The sequence below is a fragment of the Salvia miltiorrhiza genome, chromosome 3 (assembly GCF_028751815.1).
Source record: "Salvia miltiorrhiza cultivar Shanhuang (shh) chromosome 3, IMPLAD_Smil_shh, whole genome shotgun sequence".
NCBI classification, from domain to species: Eukaryota; Viridiplantae; Streptophyta; class Magnoliopsida; order Lamiales; family Lamiaceae; genus Salvia; species Salvia miltiorrhiza.
In genome coordinates this window covers 13,653,977-13,679,458 of record NC_080389.1, presented here as the reverse complement: position 1 = coordinate 13,679,458, position 25,482 = coordinate 13,653,977, and the positions used below count along the sequence as shown (strand labels likewise).

The 25,482-nt window shown below is 37.6% G+C and overlaps 1 long non-coding RNA gene across 2 annotated transcripts; it reads left to right on the top strand.

The window, feature by feature from the left end:
- The first annotated feature begins 1,715 nt into the window (after window positions 1-1,715).
- LOC131017639 (uncharacterized) lies at window positions 1,716-23,808 on the top strand. Of its 2 annotated transcripts, XR_009099724.1 has the most exons (7): window positions 1,716-1,889; window positions 18,187-18,264; window positions 19,465-19,543; window positions 19,668-20,079; window positions 20,275-20,342; window positions 22,951-23,008; window positions 23,486-23,808. It is a non-coding gene; the product is annotated as an uncharacterized LOC131017639 (long non-coding RNA). The 2 variants fall into 2 exon arrangements; XR_009099725.1 differs by lacking the exon at window positions 19,465-19,543.
- Window positions 23,809-25,482: the final 1,674 nt, after the last annotated feature.

Here is a 25,482-nt window from a genome sequence, read left to right as displayed (position 1 = left end):
TAAATTGAAATATAAATCAATAATTTTCTATTACCGACGTGAAAATCCCTGGAAAAATTATATTCAAATTTACAGAGTGATTATTTCGCTTGTAAACTTCTCGAATAAATTGACCTGGATTATTATTTCCTTCGCCCCATAACAAATGTCTACTTTTTTTTTTCAGCATAAAAATTTAGGTGATAATGATTAAATGCTCGTTTGGTTCGAGCAGAGAAAAGAAAAGGGAATATAATCAAATAAAAGGGTGGAAGACAATGTTGGGTGTTCGATACAAACTCAACTCGACCTACGAAAATCTAAAGCATCAAAAACACATATGTTACAATCAATACAAAACACAAAGTATGAAGTCTACACTTCGTCTCCTTCAAAGACTTCTTCAATGACCTATTTTCAACACGATACTTATGAATCTTCAACTCTAGGTCGTCCTTCAATTCTTGAAACTTTTCGGGTGCAACCTTTTTCTCATTTTCAATCAAGACGTTGCTTTTCCGTATGCAATGTAGTAGAGCTGATTTCGCTCTTCCATCAAACGACTCATCGTACCACACAAAATATTTGCAATCATCCGACTAAATTAACAAATACTTTGACAATTACATAGAATTTTGACTTCAAATATTTTTTGCAGGACGCGGACGATATTTTATGTGATACGTTGGGTACCGTTTTGATATTATCGTTAGGGTAAACGATAGGACATAAAGTGACCTTTACCCTATTAATTTATTAGATATTACACTAAATCTATGTGATATATATCTATAGCTATTGATAAGGCTTATAAATAAATATATCCATCCAATAAATCATCTAATAAAATTAATGAATTGATAAATTTTCTAAAATAATAGATTATCAAATAAAATAACATTAATTACACGTACAACATACGTTGCATCTAAAAAAGAAAAAATCTACAATGGAGTTGCAGCCTACAAAACCACAAAAGAAAAAAAGAAGAGTAGCCAACAAAAAGTTTGATGACTACATTGAAATTACAAGTGACGGCGATTTGCCGCTGAACAACATTCTGGCACAAACCAAAAATAAGAAGAATAGATCCCAATTGTCAAAATCAAACAAGAAAATTTTTAAAATTCGTCTTGCTCCGTACTAAGATAATTTATGATGTTTTTTCATAGATCTTTACGCATTTTTATTTAGACGTATATTATGAATATTACTTTCTTACATTTAAATTTATTCATTAATAGTTTCATTTATTTATTTTTTTAAATTTTAATTATAATCAAATGAATAAGTCAATTTAATAAATACAATTAATTAGTGATAATATTCAAAATTATATAATAATACCTATGCATTTTATTTTTATAGTATAAAATTATAAGTGTTAAACGTGCATCGCACGTTCTTACTGCTAATATAAAAAAAAGCCTTAGACACAATATGGCACAACACGTGGATCGCCAATTTTACCCCTAGTACTATATTTTAAGGTTATTTTACATATTATATATTTATAAGAATATATTAATTCATTAGATATTCAATTCAAAGAGTAAAAGTCCACAGAAAATGAGCAAGCCACGAATTTAACAATCTTAATAAGAGCGGAGTGGGGTACTATTGGGAGGAATAGTACTGTAGAAAAAATAGTGCCCATGGCATTTTCGTAATTTTCGTTCCATTTGTGACTTTTTTCCAATATTTGACTCTGCTTTATATCTGATTCGCAAATTTTGGTTTTTCACTTTTACCTTTTCACTCTATGTTTCTCTGTGATACAGTTCCGGCAATGAAAACAAAAAGAGTTCTGCCGTAAGAATCTCCCCCAAATTCAACGGTGAAAGTGCAAAGTCTGATCAAAATTCAACCAAAAATCACACTAGAGAAATCCATTACACCAAAAAAATGAGGTGAGCTTTTATTTCGTAAACCTGCATTTTATCATTAAATTTTCTGAAGAACCCTAGAATTTTTTCACAAAACTGAGCACACCACAACACAATAGAACTATTGTCTTGGGGCTGGGTTTCTTTCTTTGTTGCTTGCGTTGAGGGTTCCGGTCGGCGTTGGCATCGAAAGCTACTTAGGTGTGCAGGGTGGGTCGACGATTGGGAACGACCAGCCTTGACTGAGTTGTGGCTCAATTTCTTGTGTTGTTGTCTGTGTTGAGAGTGCTGGTCGGCAGCGGCATCCGCAGTTTTCTAAGCCGCTGATTGTCGGGCCGAGCTGAGGAGAGTGGGTCGACGATAGGGAACGGCGGTGAGATATAGGTGGACGGCTGATTGATGGAGAGAACAAACAGTTCTGGTTATTCGCCGGAATTTGGGATTTGATAGTTGGGGATGAGATTCACTCTCTATTGCAAATGTGAAGTGCAGAGACAGATGAAGCTGTGTGTGTGTGTGAGAGAGAGAGAGAGAGAGAGGGAGAGAGAGAGAGAGTTGACAGGGTACACAAAGAGAGGAGACTATGGGTGCAACCGAGAATGAGAGGGTAGAGAGAGCACCGTGGAACAGGGCAGTATATTGTGGGGATTTTAAATAGTGTATGTTTGGAATGGATCATAAGTACAGATGATGATAATGAAATATTGTTGGATTTGATGATAAGGATTAAGGAATGGGCCTAGAGTTTTAACTTAAACTTATTTTGATTAATTAATTGAATATAATTGATTTAATTATTGTTTGATTTTTTACTTTTACAATGTTTACTAATTGAAGTAATTTCCGGAGGTATATTGGAAGTACTAGACAAAAATATAATCGGGTGCTTTAGGATTTTAAATAAACTTTGATATTCTTAATTTTTCATGTACTAATTTTTGTAAAAAATGTAGTAGTATTAATATGATTTGTTTGATTTTTTCACGTGTGTAATTTAAATATTCATGTGATTTGTTTGATTCGCCTAGCCAGGGTTCACCACTTGTTTCCCAAACCTCCTGTCCTCCCACTTCGTGCTCAAGCACTTCTTCTTCTTCTTCTATCTTCCTTCTGTCTTCGGATCTTCGGCTCTTCTTTACTCCTTCTCTTCACTTCTTCAGCTCTTCCTTTCCTCCTTCTTCAGATCTGCACAAATGAGAAAAGAAAAGGAGTAAAAGAGATACAAGAAAGAAAATGAAAGAAATAAAGAAAGACAGGGTTCAGAGGAGGGGAAAAGGTGTCCTCGGGACACAGGGGCTCAGATTTTCCCCTTGAACTCGGCAACCCTTTCGGCAGCTGAATGATCAAGACCAGGGATGGACGTCGGAGCAGCTTCTCAGATCTCAGCAGAACCACCAACAGCAAGAGCCAAGTACAAGACTCCGGTGGCTCAGATCTACTCAGGTAATCACCAAACAGGGCTCCGATGGACAGGAAAGCCCGGTGATACCACCACCCACGCGGGGAATCCCGTATTATCAAAGGATCAACCACACTTGAAAGGAATAGCAGAGCCCTTCTAGCTTCGATAATACGTTATCCCAACATGGGAGAGCATCAGGGATTTAAGGGGAGTAGCAGCAACGGTGGGGAGAATCGCCATTGAAGGCGCTAGTGAAACCAAGGCAAGAGGGCGGCGGAAAGAGGGGAGGAAACGAGGAGTCAGAGAGAGAGAGGAGAGGATTAGGGTTAGTGGAGCGGCGCTGAGTGAAGTGAGAGTGTGAGAGGGGCGGGGTGGGGTATATCCGAAAAGGGGAAGTGGGCAAGGGTTTGGGAATGGGCTGGTGATTGCTATTTTATTAGCAACAAAAATACCGCAACTAACACGGTGTAATCGTAGCACAGAAATAGCAAGCAGAGTATCGTATCCACAGAGACTGTAAAACGAAATTACTTTATCTATCTCCTAAACAGACTCTCACAGTATGCAGGTAAACGAAAGCAGGAAGGTTTAATTAACTTAAACTAAAACGCAAATAACAATAATTAAAAACACGTAGGAAAATTCGAATATTAAAAGACAACTGATCCTAGGGTAGTAAATTCATTAACTAAATCCACATAATAAATCTATTAATCCTATGTACCAATTTAATCCAGTTATGATGAGAGATCACTTAATTAATCAATCACTCTCGCTAGAGCAGCAACGATCGTAGATTAGTAAATTATCTATCTCCGTTAGGTCTCAAGAAAATCTACTAACTCCCAATAGCTCATAAGAATAGCTCCCTATGATCCACCTATCTCCGCTAGGTCTCAAGGTTAAAATCATATCATACATTCCTGAATCCGCTAAACAGTTATCTCCGCTAGGTCTCAAACCGAATAGCTAAACATGCAAACTATTGATCAGATAATTCACAAGAAATTAAGCACCAGGAATTATGAATCATAAACTGGAAGGCACAAAGGTATTAACAAATAAATCACATAAATTCAATCAACTATTTACAAACCCTAGAATTAGCTAAAGGAAACTAGCCAGACATGCTAAAATAAAACATAAACATAATTAAATAGAACGCAATTGTAAAAACAAATTATATAAAAACCGAATTAAAACTATTGTAACGGCTTGAATCTTCAGTCTTGATCCAAGCCTTGAAAACTAGAAAGCAATGAAATTCTGAAAGCTAGAAAACTGAAAAATAAAATCTGGGAACCCTGAATAGGTACAAGGAAGACCTATATATAGTGTCAGGATAAAACTACAGAGTTTGAGCTCGAAAAGGACTTTAAAAACGAATAAAAACGTAAAAAGACGGGCTCGCGGCGGTCGCACGGCGGGCACCCGGCGATCGCCGGATTCTTTATGAAATTTCTTCTTCACGCGGCGGGCGCCCGGCGGGCGCCGCTCGATCGCCAGCCACGCTGATTTCTCGGCGGGCTGTGCGGCGGGCGCCGGCTAGGTCACCGGCTGCTGCGCAATTTTCCTTCACAAGCCGGCGGTCGCCGGCTGGGTCGCCAGTTGATCGCCGGCAACTCCGTTTCTTCCTTTTTACGAGCTCTTCAAGCTCGTTTCGTCGATTTTTGCAGCCGAAACACTAGTAACTTGATATTTGGATCTTCAACATCCATATGTAGCTTTCAAAACACTCAAACCTAAAGCAAAATAACCAAAACCATACCCAAAAGTAATATCACAAAAGAATATGAAACTTAAACCAAATGATATCACAACCAAGCATAATTCTAGCACTTTGAACTCTTAAACACTCCTAAAAACAATGCAAAATGAGTGTTTATCAACTCCCCCAAACTTACATCATTGTTCGTCCTCGAATAATGGAAAGAATAAACTCAATAAACACGAATGGGCAGAAATTTGGATCACAGAGGCCTCAGAAAAACGTAGAAAGTTAGAATTCTCAAATCTCCAACAAGTAAACACAAAGTTCACCAATTAAACACAACTTAAAGCAAAATCAACCTTGAATTTCAAACAATTGAATCTCACTATGTATGTGTATCACTCAACTCTCAATGTATATAATGGGACGTGTATACTCTCATCGAATTCAATGCAATGCAGATCACTTACCATAGGCTTGCCAATCGTCTACAATCTCCATCGCTAAAAGTGTGCCAAGACTAAGATCAAATAGGTCTTTATTTTTGGGTTATAATGTAGGGACATTGGTTAAGGTAGGGAAATATAGGCTAAGTGACTCAAATAGATCAAGAACACCAACCTTATAGCTTCACAATCAAGCATGGAATAAATTCCATCTTCCACCAAACTATATCACCATAATCAACACAACTCAAGGGATTTAATCATCACTATGCAGAACTAAACACTCTTTTATGCTCTCAACTTCTTTCTAACAAACAAAGTCGACTTTCAAACAAATTTCTCAATAAACACTAGACTTCACTCTTTTTTTTTTTTTTCACAACTTTCTAGAGCTCATAAGAGTAAATAGTAACACAAAATCATCCCTTCTTTTTCACAACCCATTATGAACTTCACCACACATAGATTCCCCTATACTACATCACCCCCTATCATCCAGCTAAAGAATAAAAGCTAAATAGGCTCAAAATGGATAACAAAGGATAAATTTTTCATTAAGGACAGTGTTTGGGAGAATAATGTGGCTAACAAAAGATGGCCTAAAATCATCTCCTAGTCCTGGGCACAACAGCAACCTCAACACAGAAACCATGGCAAGTTCTAGAAGATCACCACATGCAATGACAAAACTCACAACAAAGAATAAACTGTGCATGATAAACAGTTATAGCTCAAATCCTCACAGGTTTATTCAACGTCCCAAAATCAAGGTTAAAATCACCCTAAATTATGCAAATTAGTTCAAATTATGCTCAACTTGTCAAAGAAGATTGAATTCTACAAAATTTTATCAAAGAAATCATCATAAGCCCCTCACCAAAAATCTAATGGAGTAATAACCAACTCAAAAGCATTGCAGCAAAGCACCAACCAACTAAAACATAATAAAACAAGCAAGTAAAGAACACACCAGATTCCAACATGCTACGAAAACAGAACAAACACAAGCAAAACAGACCAAGACAAGCGAATAAAAGCAAGAAAAAGCATGAAAAATAATGCAAAACATAACCAATCTCCATCCCCCTCCCCCAAACTTATTAAGGAGCAAAAGCTCGAAAATAAATTTGGAGGGAAAAATAGATAAAGGTTATGTGATGCATACTCACAGAAACGCAATCAGGAGGCCGGTGGATCACGAAACCGCCGGTACTCGCGTAAAAGCTCCTCCTGCATAGCCATCTGACGCTCTATCTCAGCTCGCTGATACTCCTCAAACTGCTGCTGGCGTCCGAATTGCTCACGTGCATAAGCCTCAAACTCCGCCTGGCGTCGGTCGGCCTCTTGCTGCGCCATTCTCACAGCCATCATGTCGCCACGAACGACGGTAAACTGGGCATCCAAACTACCCATCCTCTCGGTCAAAGCTGTCATATCATAGTAACCTCCTGCGCCGGCAGCAGCGCCCTGATGTGCATGGGGAGGAGACACCGCTTGTTCCTCCTCATCTACCTCAATCTTTGGTTGCGCCTGCATCCCGTGGCCGCCTCTTCTTGGGCCTGCCAGTGCGCGATGAGCAGGAGTGTCCAACTTCCAGTTGATCATGTCATAGCGACCATTGACCGTAGTGAGCGCAGTGTTGGGCAGGGAAAAGTGATCCCCATCCCTCTGAATAAACATGAAAGGCGGATGGACTCGGGAAATCACTCGCATATCAAACATCCGGCGAGCATGTAGTAAAGTTTCACCCCTCATAACCTGCCAATCCCTCACCTCGCGACAGAAGTGTAAAGCAATGGGAGTGAGCATCCATCCAATCGTAATAATGCCCTTGGGGGCCTTGGCGACTCTGTAAAATTGCTGCACCAAAATGTCAGCGAGGCTGATGTGGGTTCTAGTAAGCATAGCATAGATAATGTAAAGGTCCAATTGGCTAACATTACTGTTCTCCTTACGAGCGAGAACAGTATGGGCGATGATGCGCTGAACTGCCCTAAAGACCGGGTTTCTGATGCTAGCTGCCTTGGAATTTCCCGACGCGTATACACCACCTTCGGGTTGCACCAAATCCCTCCACAGCTCCTTCGGTTGAAAGCCGGCAAGGTGTGTGAAAGCACAATCAGTAGGGCACTCAAAGATGCTGTTGATGGTGCTCATGTCCACATCATGCTCCCAATTGTTGTTGAGCTGGAAGGCCATCGAGTCGGGATACGTCGTCGACATCACTCTCTCATCAAACGTGCTGATCATCATCTCGAGCACAACTCTCTCTATCGTGGGCCATCCTCCTTCAAGAATACGGTTCCACCCAATGTTGGCGAACAACTGCTGGACATCTCCATAAACCCCCATCTCTTGGAGCACAGCCGGGTCGGCATACCGTGTGGGCTCTATCTTTCGATGCCACAATGCTGAAAACTTTGGTCGATCAAGATCCGACATGAGTACCACGCCGTGATACTCGGGCTGATCGGGCGTCAATGTAGCGTTTCTCGACCCCGAGGCTCCCGCGCTTCCCTTTCTTTTCTTTGGTGCCATTGTGCCTACAAAAATTTTACAATCAATTCCAAAGCACCATCTATAACCAACAAAGATAAAGCAATGAAGCTCCTAACTTAACAACATCTTCCATTAAAAACCATCCCCCTAATCCACAACTCAATCCTTAAATCTCACCATTCCAAGCTAACTCTACTCATATGAATAAGCAAAGCATAACACATCATGAGCAAAGCCTACTTCCCAATCACAAAAATCAAGCTAAATTCTCCAACAAAGTAACATGCTAGCATCAATAAAAACATAAGTAAGATGCACAAGTTAACCAATAGTGACTAGCATGCTTCAATCCACAACTAAACTTCACAAAATAAAGCACTACACTAACTACTCCAATATCATAAAATCAAGCCAAATTACCAAGCTAAGCTAGAACAATAGCAAAAATCTTAGTAAAACTAGCAAGAATAACAATAAAAGCAAAGGATAGAAGTAAGTTACCTTGAATCTTTAGCAAAAATAGGTGAAGATCTACAAACCCAACACAAAAACCCCCAAACTTGAATGTTGGTGATTAAGTGGAAGAACACTCAAATTATTCGGATGGAATGAAAGATTATGATGTGGGTAAGAGATGTGTGGAAGGAATTTGGTGAATTTGAAGTGAGTTGGGAGTAATTTGATGAAGAAAAATGGTGATTTTCGTGGGTTTTGAAAGTGGGAAAGTTAAAGATGTGAAAGAATGAGAAAAAGGGAGAAAAACCACTTTAAAAAGCCCCCAGCCGCACGCACGGCGACCGCGCGGCGACCCGGTGGCGGTCGGGCGGCGGTCGCCGGCTCCTTCGTTAAATCTGGCCTTCACCCGGCGGTCGCCGGCCTTTTCGATTTTTTTTTTAACAGAAAAATGAAAATTAAAAAAAAAACAACTAGGAAAGAAAAAAAAATGAAAAAGAACTATTAAACTAAAGAAAAACAAGCTAAAAGAAAGCAATAAAAATTGGGTTACCTCCCAAAAAGTGCTAAAATTAACGTCTATAGCTTGACGGTACCTCAAACTCATGGGTCATTGAATTTGACAACTTCAAGACCACGATCCACGTTCGACTTGAAATACGGTTTGAGATGATGACCATTGACAGTGAAAGTAGTGCCATCAGCAGCGAACAACTCATACGTCCCATTCCAATTGCTCTTATGCACCACATATGGCCCTGTCCATCTTGATTGCAGCTTGCCAGGAAACAAACGCAATTTAGAATTGTATAAAAGTACCTCATCTCCTGGCTTGATTTCCTTGGTGCGAATGTTCAAATCATAGAATTTCTTGGCTCTCTCTTTGTAGATGCGGGAACTCTCATAGGCTTCATTCCTCCATTCATCTAACTCCGTCAACAAATCACGCCTTGTATGACCAGCCTCCTTGAACTCCAAATTGATTCTCCTCGTCGCCCATGATATGCCTTGTGCTCAATCTCAACAGGCAAATGACATGACTTGCCAAAGACAAGTTAATAGGGAGACATACCAATCGGAGTTTTGTAGGCAGTGCGATACGCCCAAAGAGCATCATCTAGGTGCTTCGCCCAATCCTTCTTGTTGGCCACACTTTTCTCCAAAATTTGCTTGATCTCTCGATTAGCCAATTCCGCCTGCCCATTAGCTTGAGGATGATATGGAGTTGTCACCTTGTGCTTTACTCCATACTTTGCCAAAGCGCTTGCTAGCAATTTATTGTTGAAGTGCGACCCCCCATCACTAAGCAACGCTCTCGGTGCTCCGAACCGAGTCAAAATATTCTTTTGCAAGAATTTAATGACTACTTTGGAATCGTTGGTGGCAGTGGGAATCGCCTCCACCCATCTAGAAACATATTCCACAGCAAGCAAAATATAGGAAAAACCACAGGACGCAGGGAAAGGACCCATGAAGTCAATCCCCCAAACATCAAACAGCTCCACCTCAACAATGATATTCTGCGGCATCTCATCCTTCTTGGTGATATTGCCCATGCGTTGACAACGATCACACGACTTCACAAAAGCATGGCAATCTGCAAAAATTGAAGGCCAATAGAATCCACTATGATTTACCTTCATGGCAGTGCGGTTGGCAGCAAAGTGACCTCCACTAGGTGAGCTATGACACTCCTCAATGATCTTCGGCCATTCATGCTCCCTAACACATCGCCGAATAAAGCCATCGGCGCACCTCCGGTATAGGTAAGGATCCTCCCAATAATAAAACTTGACATCATGGAGGAACTTCTTCTTTTGATAGTGCGACAACCCCTCGGGAAGAGCTCCAATAACCAAGTAGTTGCTATAACGGCATACCAATGGTCCTTAAATAGCACCGCCCAAATCTGCTCATTGGGAAAAGACTCATTGATGGCCATCTTTGGATCATCCCCCTCGATCGGATTCTCCAGACGAGACAAGTGATCGGCTACCACGTTCTCACATCCCTTTCGATCTCGGATCTCCATATCAAACTCTTGCAGCAATAAGATCCAACGAATCAAGCGGGGCTTGGAGTCCTTCTTCGTGAACAAGTAGCGGATGGCGGCATGATCAGTGTAGATAATTGAATGAGTTCCAATCAAATAAGAACGGAACTTATCAAAAGCATACACCACAGCTAGCAGCTCCTTTTCCGTGGTAGTGTAATTCATCTGCGCAGAATCCAAGGTTTTACTAGTGTAGTAAATAACCTTGAACAACTTATCTCTCTTTTGCCCCAACACAGCTCCCACGGCCCAATCGCTAGCATCGCACATCAACTCAAACGGAGCACTCCAATCCGGCGTGATCAAAACTGGCGTAGTGGTCAGTGCAGCTTTCAACTTCTCAAAGGAGACGAGGCACTCATCGGTGAAGACAAACTTCACATCCTTCTCTAGCAAAGCACAAAGCGGCTTGGACAGCTTGGAGAAGTCTTTGATGAAGCGCCTATAAAATCCTGCATGCCCAAGAAAGCTCCGCACCGATTTCACAGAAGTAGGAGGTGGCAACTTCTCTATAGCCACGATCTTCGCACGATCCACCTCCAATCCTTGGGCAGAAACCTTATGCCCCAAAACAATGCCTTCACGAACCATGAAGTGGCACTTTTCCCAATTTAACACTAGTGCCGTCTCCTCACAACGCTGCAACACTTGAGCAAGATTGTCCAAACAATTATCAAAGGATGAACCAAAAACAGAAAAGTCATCCATGAATACCTCCATAATGTTCTCAATCAACCCATGGAAAATCGCCATCATGCAGCGTTGAAAAGTGGCAGGAGCATTGCAGAGACCAAAAGATATCCTCCTAAAAGCAAAAACGCCATAGGGACAAGTAAACGCGGTCTTATGTTGATCCTCCGGGGCTATCATAATTTGATTGTAGCCCGAGTACCCATCCAAGAAACAGTAGTACTCATATCCTGCCAAACGGTCAAGCATCTGATCAATGAATGGCAAAGGAAAGTGATCCTTACGTGTGGCTGCATTCAAAGCTCAATAATCAATGCACACGCGCCATCCTGTGACCAGCCTCGTAGCTATAAGCTCATCTCTCTCATCCTTAACCACGGTCATGCCTCCTTTCTTGGAGACTACTTGAGTCGGACTCACCCACTCACTATCAGAGATGGCATATATGATTCCTGCATCCAACCACTTAAGCACCTCCTTTCTCACAACTTCTTGCATGGCTGGATTCAAACGTCGCTGCGGCTGCACCTTAGGTTTGTATTCATGCTCCAATAAAATACGATGCATGCAAATAGAAGGACTAATTCCTTTGATGTCAGAAATAGACCATCCTATAGCAGACTTGTATTTTCTCAAAACTCGCATCAACTTCTCCAACTCCAACGGAGATAAATAAGCAGATACGATAACAGGAAACGTTTCATTCTCACCCAAAAATTGGTACCTCAAGTGCTCAGGAAGCGGTTTCAGCTCAAGTTTGGGTGCAGCTGCAGCTGGCGCAGGAAATTCTTTTTCTTTTTCCACCGCCTTGTTTCCTCCATCAACAGGTTTGTTAATATCCAGGAACGGAATAGGCTCAATAGGATGACTCTCTACAGCCTCCAGCTCAGCAATGTACTCCAAAATCTCATCACACGCCTCATCAAGATCGGAATAAGGATATAACGATTGTGTGATGCACTCCTCCAAAGGATCCTCTACAGCTGCAGGAAAATCCACCACAGTATCAATTAAATTGCAATCCTCAACTTGTGGCTCAGCTGGTTTCTTCATCGCATCATAGATAGACAACGTCATCTTTTCATCATTGACACGGAAAGTAAGATCTCCCTCTTGCACGTCTATCAATGCACGGCCCGTAGCTAGAAACGGACGCCCCAAGATCAATGGAGTATTTTTGTCCTCCGGCATGTCCAACACTACGAAATCTGCAGGAAAAATAAATCGCTCCACCTGCACTAAGACATCCTCCACAATTCCCTTGGGATATGTGATGGAACGATCTGCCATCTGCAATGCAATAGAGGTAGGCTTGATATCTCTAATCTCCAACCGGTTGAAAATAGAGAGAGGCATCAAATTGATGCTAGCCCCTAAATCACAAAGAACGCGGGAGAAATTCTGCCCTCCAATCACACAAGCTATAGTAAAGCTGCCACGATCCTTTTGCTTCAAAGGTAGCTTTCTTTGTAGCACAGCACTGCATTCCTCGGAAAGATTTATCGTCTCATATTTCCCCAACTTCTTCTTGTTGGCTACCTGTTGAGTAACCATTGCTGCCATAGGATCAGAACTTGACGCAGCTGCAACCTTCTTCAATTGTACTCGCTCAGATGGCCATTGGTAACTCGTAGAAGCCATACTGTCAATAATGTTCCATGCGTCAGAACTACTTTTCTGGAGTAGAGAGCCACCTGCAGCTGTATCCATGTGCATCCTTGTACGCTCCCCACAGGCATTGTAGAACATTATCACAAGCGTGCCCTCATCAAATCCATGGCTTGGGCACTTTCTGAGCTTCTCCTGATACCGCTCCCAGGTTTCTGCTAGCTTTTCTCCATCGTACTGTTGAAACTGCACGATGTCCATCTTCAATTTCAGCGTAAGGCCAGTCGGATGAAACTTGTGTAGGAACGCATGAGCTAAATCTTCCCACACGATATTATCTCCCAGCTGTAGCGTATGATACCACGACTTCGCCTTATCCCGCAGTGAGAAAGGAAAAAGACGAAGACGGATAATGTCATCAGGGACACCATTCATCTTTACCGTGCTACACAGCTCCAGGAAATGCGCCAGATGCGCATTAGGGTCTTCAATCGCTTGTCCACCATATTGGCTCTGTTGGACCATCGTGATCAAACCCGTTTTCAGCTCAAAGTTGTTAACGTTCACTCGTGGAGGCTCCTGGTAAATATATTGCGGAATAAATGACTCATTAATTGGAGGCTTCTGAGCCTCTGTAGCCACCTTTTCATCAAGTAACTTCTTCACTTGCTCTTGCAGAGCTCGCATTTGAATTTGGATTTGCTCAGGAGTAGCCATCGTTTCTGTCTCAACTTGATTGTTCTGCTTCTTTAGATTGCGCAAGGTCTTGTTGATTTCAGGGTCAAACTCAAAGAGAGGATTCCCGTGAGATCGTGTGTTCATATGCAACCTATAGAAACACAACTTATAAAAGTTAGAAAAGAAAAATAAAAACAAAAAAAACTTGCAGTACTATAAAGTCCTATTGGAAATATTAAAGCAAAATCTAAACAGTCCCCGGCAACGGCGCCAAAAAGTTGATCGCTATTTTATTAGCAACAAAAATACCGCAACTAACACGGTGTAATCGTAGCACAGAAATAGCAAGCAGAGTATCGTATCCACATAGACTGTAAAACGAAATTACTTTATCTATCTCCTAAACAGACTCTCACAGTATGCAGGTAAACGAAAGCAGGAAGGTTTAATTAACTTAAACTAAAACGCAAATAACAATAATTAAAAACACGTAGGAAAATTCGAATATTAAAAGACAACTGATCCTAGGGTAGTAAATTCATTAACTAAATCCACATAATAAATCTATTAATCCTATGTACCAATTTAATCCAGTTATGATGAGAGATCACTTAATTAATCAATCACTCTCGCTAGAGCAGCAACGATCGTAGATTAGTAAATTATCTATCTCCGTTAGGTCTCAAGAAAATCTACTAACTCCCAATAGCTCATAAGAATAGCTCCCTATGATCCACCTATCTCCGCTAGGTCTCAAGGTTAAAATCATATCATACATTCCTGAATCCGCTAAACAGTTATCTCCGCTAGGTCTCAAACCGAATAGCTAAACATGCAAACTATTGATCAGATAATTCACAAGAAATTAAGCACCAGGAATTATGAATCATAAACTGGAAGGCACAAAGGTATTAACAAATAAATCACATAAATTCAATCAACTATTTACAAACCCTAGAATCAGCTAAAGGAAACTAGCCAGACATGCTAAAATAAAACATAAACATAATTAAATAGAACGCAATTGTAAAAACAAATTATATAAAAACCGAATTAAAACTATTGTAGCGGCTTGAATCTTCAGTCTTGATCCAAGCCTTGAAAACTAGAAAGCAATGAAATTCTGAAAGCTAGAAAACTGAAAAATAAAATCTGGGAACCCTGAATAGGTACAAGGAAGACCTATATATAGTGTCAGGGTAAAACTACAGAGTTTGAGCTCGAAAAGGACTTTAAAAACGAATAAAAACGTAAAAAGACGGGCTCGCGGCGGTCGCACGGCGGGCACCTGGCGATCGCCGGATTCTTTATGAAATTTCTTCTTCACGCGGCGGGCGCCGCTCGATCGCCAGCCACGCCGATCTCTCGGCGGGCTGTGCGGCGGGCGCCGGCTAGGTCGCCGGCTGCTGCGCAATTTTCCTTCACAAGCCGGCGGTCGACGGCTGGGCCGCCGGTTGATCGCCGGCAGCTCCGTTTCTTCCTTTTTACGAGCTCTTCAAGCTCGTTTCGTCGATTTTTGCAGCCGAAACACTAGTAACTTGATATTTGGATCTTCAACATCCATATGTAGCTTTCAAAACACTCAAACCTAAAGCAAAATAACCAAAATCATACCCAAAAGTAATATCACAAAAGAATATGAAACTTAAACCAAATGATATCACAACCAAGCATAATTCTAGCACTTTGAACTCTTAAACACTCCTAAAAACAATGCAAAATGAGTGTTTATCAGCTGGGATAAGTGGGTGGGCTCGGTTCTGGGCCCTGAAGTTGGCCCAGACCCCAAAAGAAAAAAGAAAGGAAGAAGGGAATGAGAAATGGGCCAACCTCACATGAAGTGCAGAGACAGACGAAATTGAGAGAGAGAGAGAGAGAGAGTTGACAGGGTACACAAAGAGTGGAGAGAGCACCGTGGAACAGGGGCAGTATATTGTGGGAATTTTAACTAAGTCTCTATCTTTGATTGATAATAATACTGTATGTTTGGAATGGATCATGAGTACAGATGATGATAATGAAATAATGTTGGATTTGATGATAAGGATTAAGGAATGGGCCTAGAGTTTTAACTTAAACTTATTTTAATTAATTAATTGAATGTAATTGATTTAATTTTTGTTTGATTTATTAATGCAATGTTTACTGATTGAAGTAATTTCCGGAGGTACATTGGAAGTACTAGACAAAAATATAATTGCCTAATTGGGTGCTTCCAAAATAGGGATGCTCGATATAATTATGTATAGTCAATAGGATTTTAGTTTATTTGTTCATTCTTAATTTTTAATTATGAATAAGTAGGATTTTAATTTGTAACACCCGGCATTTTCGCTACAGTATACATATTATTATTGATATTATTTTCTATTTTTTTTATTATCTAAAAGAAGAAAGAGAAGTAGAATCACTGAGATGAGATTAGATATTACCCTGAGCTTTTATTCAGTGATTGCATAATTTGATTAGTTAAGTATTCTTGCATCCTTTATTATTTTCATACTTGGAAGCAAGTTTATAACTCCTAGTTAAAGGGATTATTTTATTATTTTCATAGATGAGAATAGTGATAAATACGAAATATTATTAGTCGATTTATTGCTCGACTAATTGAAGTGACAGATGTTATTTAATTATTTATCTATGAACTTTCTTATTTTAATAGTGATGATTTATTATTAAACCATGAAATTGAGATTTGGATTTAAATTTCTAATATTTGAGATTAAGTGGAATTGTATTTATCTATTTAATTATTTTAGAGATTTTATATTTTACCTATGCATGTAAATGTGACTTGATATACATATATAGCTGTAAAGTGCATACGTTTAGTGGGAAATGCTATTGGTTTAATAGCAAATGTTTAAAGCTTATCTACATATATTATTTTATATGATATATGATTGATTTATGGATTAGAATAGGAAGCTTAAGAAAGAAGATATTGCTTCCTTTTCTTTCCCTACCCAACAGCGTAACATCCCTCTTTTCCTCTGCTCACAATTTTCATTTTCTTTCACCTTACAAAGCTTCAAGAAAATATTTTGAATCACCCAAGACTCATCGAAGAACATATATCAAGGTAAAAATCCTTAAATCCAGCTTCTTGGGTAATAGAAATTGGAAAAATCCTTCACTCATTCCTTTTCTCCTTTTTCCAAAGTATGAGTTGTTGAAGGAAGCTCATTTTAATCTTGTACTATGTTGATTCTTAGATGTTTTAAGATGAAAATTCGCTAGAATCAAGTGCTATAATGATGCCCTACCTCAAAGCCCCAATTTTCAGCCCCTATTATAAACCCTAGAAATTATTGAGATTTATTTGAGATATAGTATGTCTTTGATGTTCCTAAGCATGATTATGCTAATTAATTGTATTAATTCTTACTTGATTTCGAGTTTACTCAAGTTAGTATGAACCCTAGGTTTGAGGTTGAGAGTTATGATTATGTTCTTGAATAATTGGACTCATGTATGTGTTCTTGAGTTGGAATTATGTCATATATGAGTAAATTATGAGTTTACACCACATAGTTTGTGAGATTGATTTTGTTAGTTTAAGTGGATTTGGGAATTCTTGATGTAAGATAGCTATATGTTTGAAGCTTGTATAATTGTACTCTTGAGATTGTAAAATGAGATTATATGATAGTAAATGGAGAAGTTGTGGTGATTGGTTGTGTTATAACTTGCTTTCTTGGTGTTGACGAGTTAAATATGAGTTAAATTACAAGCTAAAGCATGCTAATGTGTATTAAGATGATGTCTTTGGGTCTCTACAGTTTGGCCAAAATAGGAGTTATATGCCAATGAGCATTGCTGTCAGTTTTCGGTTGGACAGAACAGTATGTTTGAGGGTACTTTTGATGATGTTTTCGTAGTCCAAATAACTTGAAATTTTTACTGTAATAACTTCAGCATGAGTAGGAGGTTTCTGCAAAATTTCAGCTAAATCCAACATCCCTAGATGTGTCAAACGAATTTTTGAAATGTACTGCGCGAAGCAGCGAATGTCAGTGGCAGTTTCTGCCTTTGGTTATATAACTTCTTATACACTTGAGATATTGTATTTTTGTAAATTCCTGATAAATATAGACTTTAATATCTTTCTAAAAAGGTAAAGCTTGTATTTTTCTTTGAAGGGGTTCATTTTATATGATTTTTTTCGAAGTTGAGATTCATGTATGATTACATATTTGAGATTTCTTATTTGAGCAAGTTATGAATAGAATTATGTTAAGTGATTGATGTTTAGTTATTAATTGTAAGCTAATCTATATAGAATGGATTAGTTTACTCTTAAGCTTTTCTCAATTTGAGATATCCCAAGAGATGTGATGTTACTATTTGCTTTTAGTTAAGTCCATATAAGTAGAATACTCAGATTAGAGGATGCAACTTTAAAGTGATAGAAGTTTCATTCAAGATTTACTTTCTACTTACTTATTATCCAATCTTACCTGGGAACCTCATTATAATGAAGGTTCGAGTGGCAGTGTAGAGTGAACAAGCAAGGACTTCTACTTCATTAAGTATATTAGGCCGGGCTGTGACATAATTAAACTTTGATATTCTTAATTTGTCATGTACTAATTTTTGTACAAAATGCAGTTAGTATTAATATGATTTGTTTGATGTCCTCAAGGGGACACCAACAGGTGCGAACTCATGTATGTGAGGTCTAGGGTTCAAATTACACCGCTCCCCCTCCCCAATAAAAAAGATAAATATGATTTGTTTAAATATTCATGTGATTCTTTTTTCTAAATTATTCTCAGACACGTGCTCGTTCACCGACATTCACTTCTTCAAGAGTTACATCTCCACGGGCGTAGTGAGCATTATCTTGCACTTGAGTAAGTCTCCATAACATGCATTTTACTCTTACGCGTTGAAATCACAATAAATTAAAATGTAGTACTCCCTCCGTCTCACAAAAACATGAACAAAAAGAAATGCACGGGTTTTAAGAAATGTTAGTTGAGAGTTAAAGTAAGTGGAAAATGGGTCCCATTTTAAAAGGTGTTGTGAGAGTAATGAATTAATTAAGGAAAAGTAGTGGTGGGCCATGATGTACTAAAATGGAAAGGTTCATGTTTTTGTGAGACACCCCAAAATGGAAAAACGTTCATGTTTTTGTGAGACGGAGGGAGTATTAGTTTTTATGGTCCATGTTAAATGTATAAACAACTTGAGTTTGCCTATGGAACATCAATTTTTCAAACACACCAACAAATTATGCCAATAGATCATATACTAACACACCATCATAAATATAGAACTATAGCTCTGGAGAATCTTAGGTGTACTATCATATAGCCCAACTCAATACACTAGACTCACCTTTTCTGAATCTGAAATAATTTGACAGTAATTGATCAAATAATTGATCTCTCCACCTGGATAATCATCAAATTCAATAAATTGGTAACTGAAATTGGGTTTAAGTAAATAGCATAGCTACTAGATATCTATAAGTGACGTTGGAAATTAACTACAAGGTCGTAACTTTGGAAAGTTGAAGCAAAACTACTTTTAATTAGGAAATACCTTCGTAGCAGGATTGGTGATTGTAAATGAAGTGATATTCCCTAATGAAAAAAAAAGATGCTTCATCATTAAATAAGGAGTACTATAGTTTATTCCTAATTTCCTATTAGGTGACTTGTTCACCTTTTCTGTTGGATATTTTGCGTTCTTATGATCTCCAACATTTATTTTTACTTTCTAATTTTGTGTGTTTTAGTGATGTCTTTCTACTCCAAGAAAGCTATTCCACTTCTTCAAATTTAACGGTGCGCTTGGTTTTGTTCTATTTTTTATTTGTGGTGTGATATTTTGTTTTCATGTGTTTTGCGCTCTTCCATTGTATTTAAAACTTAAAAGTCATTTCCCAACGATCGTTTAGTTATAGTAATCATTTTGAAGTTTAGAGAATGGGATTCATTACTCTAGGATTAGGACTTGGGTTATTGCCTCTAGCCTTTAGGTTTTTTAAGGATTTGTTACATTGTGTTATACGGAGATTGTTATTTTTGGTTTCCGGTTTTCGACAGGTGCCCTCACGGTTCGCTCGTCTTTGCTCACATCGAATTTGTTTCCTGGAACACTTTTCATCCATTAATTGTACCTTCTGTAAATCACTACTCTACTTTGTTCTCAAAATAGTATTTTTGTGCTCGATTTTCTTTTCATATTTTATTGTACCACTAACTAAATTACTGAATTCTCATTTTGTGACTTCGTTTATGTTTTTCAGATATCTTGTTATGGCGAAAAGAAGATGTGTGCTTTCAAAGAAGGATATTGATGAGCTTTCTTTGTATTTTTCTTTTTTCGGGGCTCATTTGTATCGGTTGCACACTTACCTTTAGTTTATTTGTTCCATGTCTTTGCTTTAGAGTATGGTGCATGGTAATTTTAATTCTTCTATAATGCATGTTGTGCTGTGTTCACACCTGCCATGTACTTCTCAATTCTTTGTTGCTTGTATTTGTTTTGCTGGGAATTTAATATTAAATCTCTGTTCAAATGTCTTACACGGCCATGTGACAACTTCAAAACGTTTAGGTTTTAGCTTACCTTATCCATCTACAAATGTTATGGCTATGCCAATATTTTTGGCCGGGAGTGTTCACCTGCTCTGACTACTCGGTCGAGAAGCTTAAGAGGTGCATAATTATATTTGTTGTGTCACTGTCTAGATTTGCACAATTCAATTATCGTTATGTTAGATTGTTTAGTAAGTGGTGTTCCTATTAATTTTTTCATTGACTGTGGTTTGTAATTTTCAAATAAGAAATCAATAAAAAGAAAGATGTGTGTTGTTGTTGTTGTTGACACTGTTGGCTATTCCAATCTCATAGGTGGGCTGCGTGATCTGGGTTGCCGTTACATGATGTGCTAGCACTTGTTGCAAAATTTGGACTCCGAGGTATTTTTCTCACAATGACTTGTAATCCAAAGTAAGTGGAGATTCGAAGTGAATCATTTCCTGTTGAAAGAGTCATAATAGAGATGATTAGTAAGCTAGACTTTTCAAGAGTACAAAATGAGTACTTGAAAATAGTCATAATAGAGTTGATTAGTATGCAAGAGTTTTCAGAGTAAAAAATGAGTACTTGAAAAAGGAAATCCTAAAAGACTCGTTGTTTGGGGTGATTGCTACTTATTTTTATGTGGCGAATTTACTTCTGCATGTTCATTACAGTGGTTGTCGAGCAAAATAAAGGTGAGTATAATAAAGGTGAATATTTCACATGAAACAACGATGTTAATAGTTGAATGAAGTCATCAACAATATAGGATAGTATGCAAATATATTATTGTTTATCATTAACTAAACGCCAACACTTGTATGCGCTTTGTACAATTCTATCTATGACTTTTGGTAGTACTGTAACACCCGGCTTTTTCACTATAGTTTATATTATTAATATTATTTTCTATTTTCTATTATCTAAAAGAAGAAAGAGAAGTAGAATCACAGAGATGAGATGAGACATTTTTATATTACCCTAAGCTTTTAATTCAGTGATTGTATAATTTGAAAAGTTAAGTATTCTTGCATCCTTTATTATTTTCATACTTGGAAGCAAGTTTATAATTCCTAGTTAAAGGGATTATTTTATTATTTTCAGAGTTGAGAATGGTGATAAATACGAAATATTATTAGTCGATTTATTGCTCGACTAATTGAAGTGACGGATGTTATTTATCTATGAGCTTTCTTATTTTAATAGTGATGATTTATTATTAAACCATGAATTTGAGATTTGGATTTGAATTCTTACTAGTTTGAGTAAATCTAGTATATATATATATAGAATTGTATTATATTTCATGGAGTGTAATAATTTATTAATTTAGATAGCTATCAAATACTACTTGAGCTTGGAGCACAAGTTTCGTGAGTCATATTAGTGTAGAGAATTGCTTTTCTAATTTATTCTTATTTTTATTTGATCAAATTTTGAGGGCCACAAAATAAGGCTTATAGGAAAAGCCAAGTTTTCCTCTTATTATTTATTTCTTCTACAAACCCCAAATGGGCCGATCAGTAAGGGAAATGAGGTTTGAATTATATTGCTCATTTCTATAATTGGATTTAAATTTTTAATGTTTGAGATAAGCATTTATTTATTGTAAAGTGTATATATTAGTTTTGAGGAGATTCATTTCCTTTTCTTCTCCCCAAAACAGTCGACCATCTCCCCTCCCCAAAAGAAATCAAAAATCACCATTTTCTTCCTTCAAGTTCAATTTCGTAGAGAAATTTCATGTAGTAGCTGCAATACCTTGAAAGAAAAGGTGAATTCTTCGATTCTCTATCTCTCTATGATTTTAGCTTGAAGAAAATTATGTTCTGAATTCTAGGGTTCCGAAAATTTGGGGATTTCATACTAGAATTGAAGTATGACTTTAATATTGAGATATAGTACGTCTTTGATGTTCCTAAGCATGATTATGCTGGTTAATTGTATTAATTCTTACTTGATTTCGAGTTTACTCAAGTTAATTAGTATGAACCCTAGGTTTGAGGTTGAGAGTTATGATTATGTTCTTGAATAATTGGACTCATATATGTGTTCTTGAGTTGGAATTATGTCATATATGAGTAAATTATGAGTTTACATCACATAGTTTGTGAGATTGATTTTGTTAGTTTAAGTGGATTTGGGAATTCTTGATGTAAGATAGCCATATGTTTGAAGCTTGTATAATTGTACTCTTGAGATTGTAAAATAAACTATATGATATAAATTGGAGGATTTCAAGCATGCTAGTTTGTAGTAAGATGATGTATATTTGAGCCCTACATCACTTTATTTAGCCAAGATATGTATTTTGTTGAGTTGAAGTAAGAGATACCCCTGCTGTCAGTTCTTGGCTGTACAAGACAGGGTATTGAGGGATACTTTTGAGGGTGTTCCCGTGGTTCAAATAACTTGAAATTTTTACTGTAATAACTTTATCATGAGTAGTACGTTTCTGCAAAATTTCAGCTAAATCCGAGACCATTAGATGTGTCAAACGAGTTTCTGAAATGTACTGCGCGAAGCAGCAAAGTTCAGTGGCAAATTCTGCCTTTTGTAATATAACTTCTCATACACTTGATGTATTGTATTTTTGTAACTTCCTAATAAAAATAGACTTTGAGAGATTTCTAAAAATGTAAAGTTTGTATTTTTCTTTAAAGAGGTTGATTTTATAGGATATTTCAAAGTTGAGATTCATATATGATTACATATTTGAGATATCTTACTTGAGCAAGTTATTAATAGAACTATGCTAAGTGATTGATGTTTAGTTATTAATTGTAAGCTAATCTATATAGAATGGATTAGTTTACTCTTAAGCTTTTCTCAATTTGAGATATCCCAAGAGATGTGATGTTACTATTGGTATTTAGTTAAGTCCATATAAGTAGAATACTCAAATTAGAGGATGCAACTTTCAAGTGATAGAAGTTTCATTCAAGATTTACTTTCTACTTACTTACTTATTATCCAATCTTACTTGGGAACCTCATTATAATGAAGGTTCGAGTGGCAGTGTAGAATGAACAAGCAAGGACTTCTATTTCATTAAGCGTATCAGGTGGGCTTACTAACTCAAGAAATAAAGATGCATACTTTATCATATAAAGTTTGAGTGTATGCATTTATTTTCCAATTATTGACTTGGCAATATTTGAGATTTGTATGTTACCATCTACATAGAACAACGAATTCGGGTCCTGAGCGAGTCAGGATTTGTGTACACAGAGTTGACAGCTAATCTTTGAGTTAGCTTGTCATCGTGTTTGAGAAGGAGGCCTACTTCTCAACACTCAGAGTTATATGATGCGTAGATATGGTACATACACGTTAATTGTCTGCAGACGTATATGATGTGATGATGATTATAGAGAAGTTTTACAGTTTCGCATACACAGGTTATTTAAATAAAACTCCTGTGTGATGTTTGAGATGGCAAGTTCAATATATAGCTCTAAGAGCAAGTTTTAAAGTTATTTCGGCATGACCACTGAGTGCTTTTTGGTACTCAGCCCTGCGTATGTTTCTAAATATGCAGGTTAAGCTGTGATGCAGATGGTAGCAAGCAGAGCAAAGTCTTTGATGTATATATATTAAACCAGGCTCAGGATTTCATGTCTTCATACATGTAATCCACATGAATTATTCCGCTGCAACACTTAATCTATTCTACTTTATTGATGTGTTGTACAGATTTTAAATCAATAGCTTTAAGAATTATGTCACTTCAAAGTTAGACAACTTGTCGTTGTGTATTGTAAGTTGTCTACTCATGAGTTTTAAAAGTGGTTGCCTACGATTATTCAATACTATAGTGATTGCTTATGATTACTAAGTATTATGGTAAATTATTATTATTATTATTGAAATCTATTTTCATTTTATTTTCTTTTTCCCTTCCCCAGTCACACCTTTCCCCGGCTTAACTATACACTAGCTTAGGTCGGGCTGTGACAAGTACTTAACCATGTCGGTGACATTTTATTAATGTTTTGAGGTTGTCTTTTATATGTACATTGTATATGCCGATGTAGGTTCCGATTGAATGCACTGTGTACATATGATGCATAATGTCTTAAAAATATTTAAGTAGTTGGTATATAAAATGTACTCTGTAGATTGCTACAATGTTTATGAGTTAATGACTTGTAGAAATTCTCATACAAGTCATAGTATAATATGGCTGCACTTGGAAATGATTTGATTAGCATCATTATTGATCCCATAATTCACGGAGCAATTATAGAAACACCGCGTCCTACGCGGTGTGAAATTTCTAGTTAAAGAATAAATCAACAAGTTTAGGTAGCTCGAAACAATAAGTTAAACTCTTGAGCAAATTCTATAAAACAAAACCATTTTTAGTATCTTTTACAGTCTTAAACATTGAGTGAACTATCTTAACAAACTTAGTTTGTTGAATTCCTAATCGACCATCTCGGTCAAACAAATCAGAACAGATAATATTGGATGTGGTTTAATGTAAATAATGGATAAAATAACAAAACAGAAAACCTACTATATGTCACCATATTGGTTGGTCTAAACTTTCAATGTAGAAAGTCCTTTGATAGCAACCAACAACCTCTCGTGGCAAAATCGTCGGCACTCCTTTATCAATACAAACTAATCCAACACAATCTCAATGCTAATCTTACACAATCTCAATGATGGGAACACAATCTCAATCGATCGAACCATACAGAAAAAAAAAAAAAAAAGAAGCTTAAATTCATAACAAACAAAATGAAGCCAAGAAATAGCATACGACTTACGAATTTGTTCATTATCATCTTCTAAGATTGTACTTAGATCTTTCATACATCTTGTGGTGAGATTAAACTTTCGACGTAGACATGTGAATGGCTATCCACACAAACCTCAGGAAAGCGAAACACATTATCACGGGCATTGTAAACCAACACAGCTGATCCACAATCTACAAAAATCTCTCCATTTAGATGTACCAATGGTGGTTGAAGAAGCTCAAGAAGATGATCAAAGAGTAACCACTTTCTCCCATGACTCCTTCATAACCCAAACTCGAACACCTCTTTCATAAACTGAAATCCCTCTTTCATCAAGATAAACATTAGAATATAGCACGCAAAGGCAACCACCAACACCACCCACCAATCCGTAGTACAACGTTTTTAAGCAAAACTCGCGATCAAAGGGCATCTCAATCCTTCCAAACACCTCACTCTTCAAGTCCAAGAAATTGATATCTTCTTTATTATCATTCGTCCAGTAAATCTTCCCTCCTGCAAACAACCCCCTTGGCCAACATGAACGTAAATCATTGCAGAACTCAATTGTTTTCCAGGAATTTGTCTTTGAACTATAAACTTTACCAACCTTTTTCCTATTGTAAATTTTATCATGAATAACCACAAGAACAAACACCTTATACTCACCACTCGATTCAACCCAACCAAACCCCAAATTCCTAACACGGGCACAATTTGAAATTTCTGGCAGTTTCTTGGAGATTCGAGTGGATGGGTTCCACAAGTGGATTCTGCTATATGTATC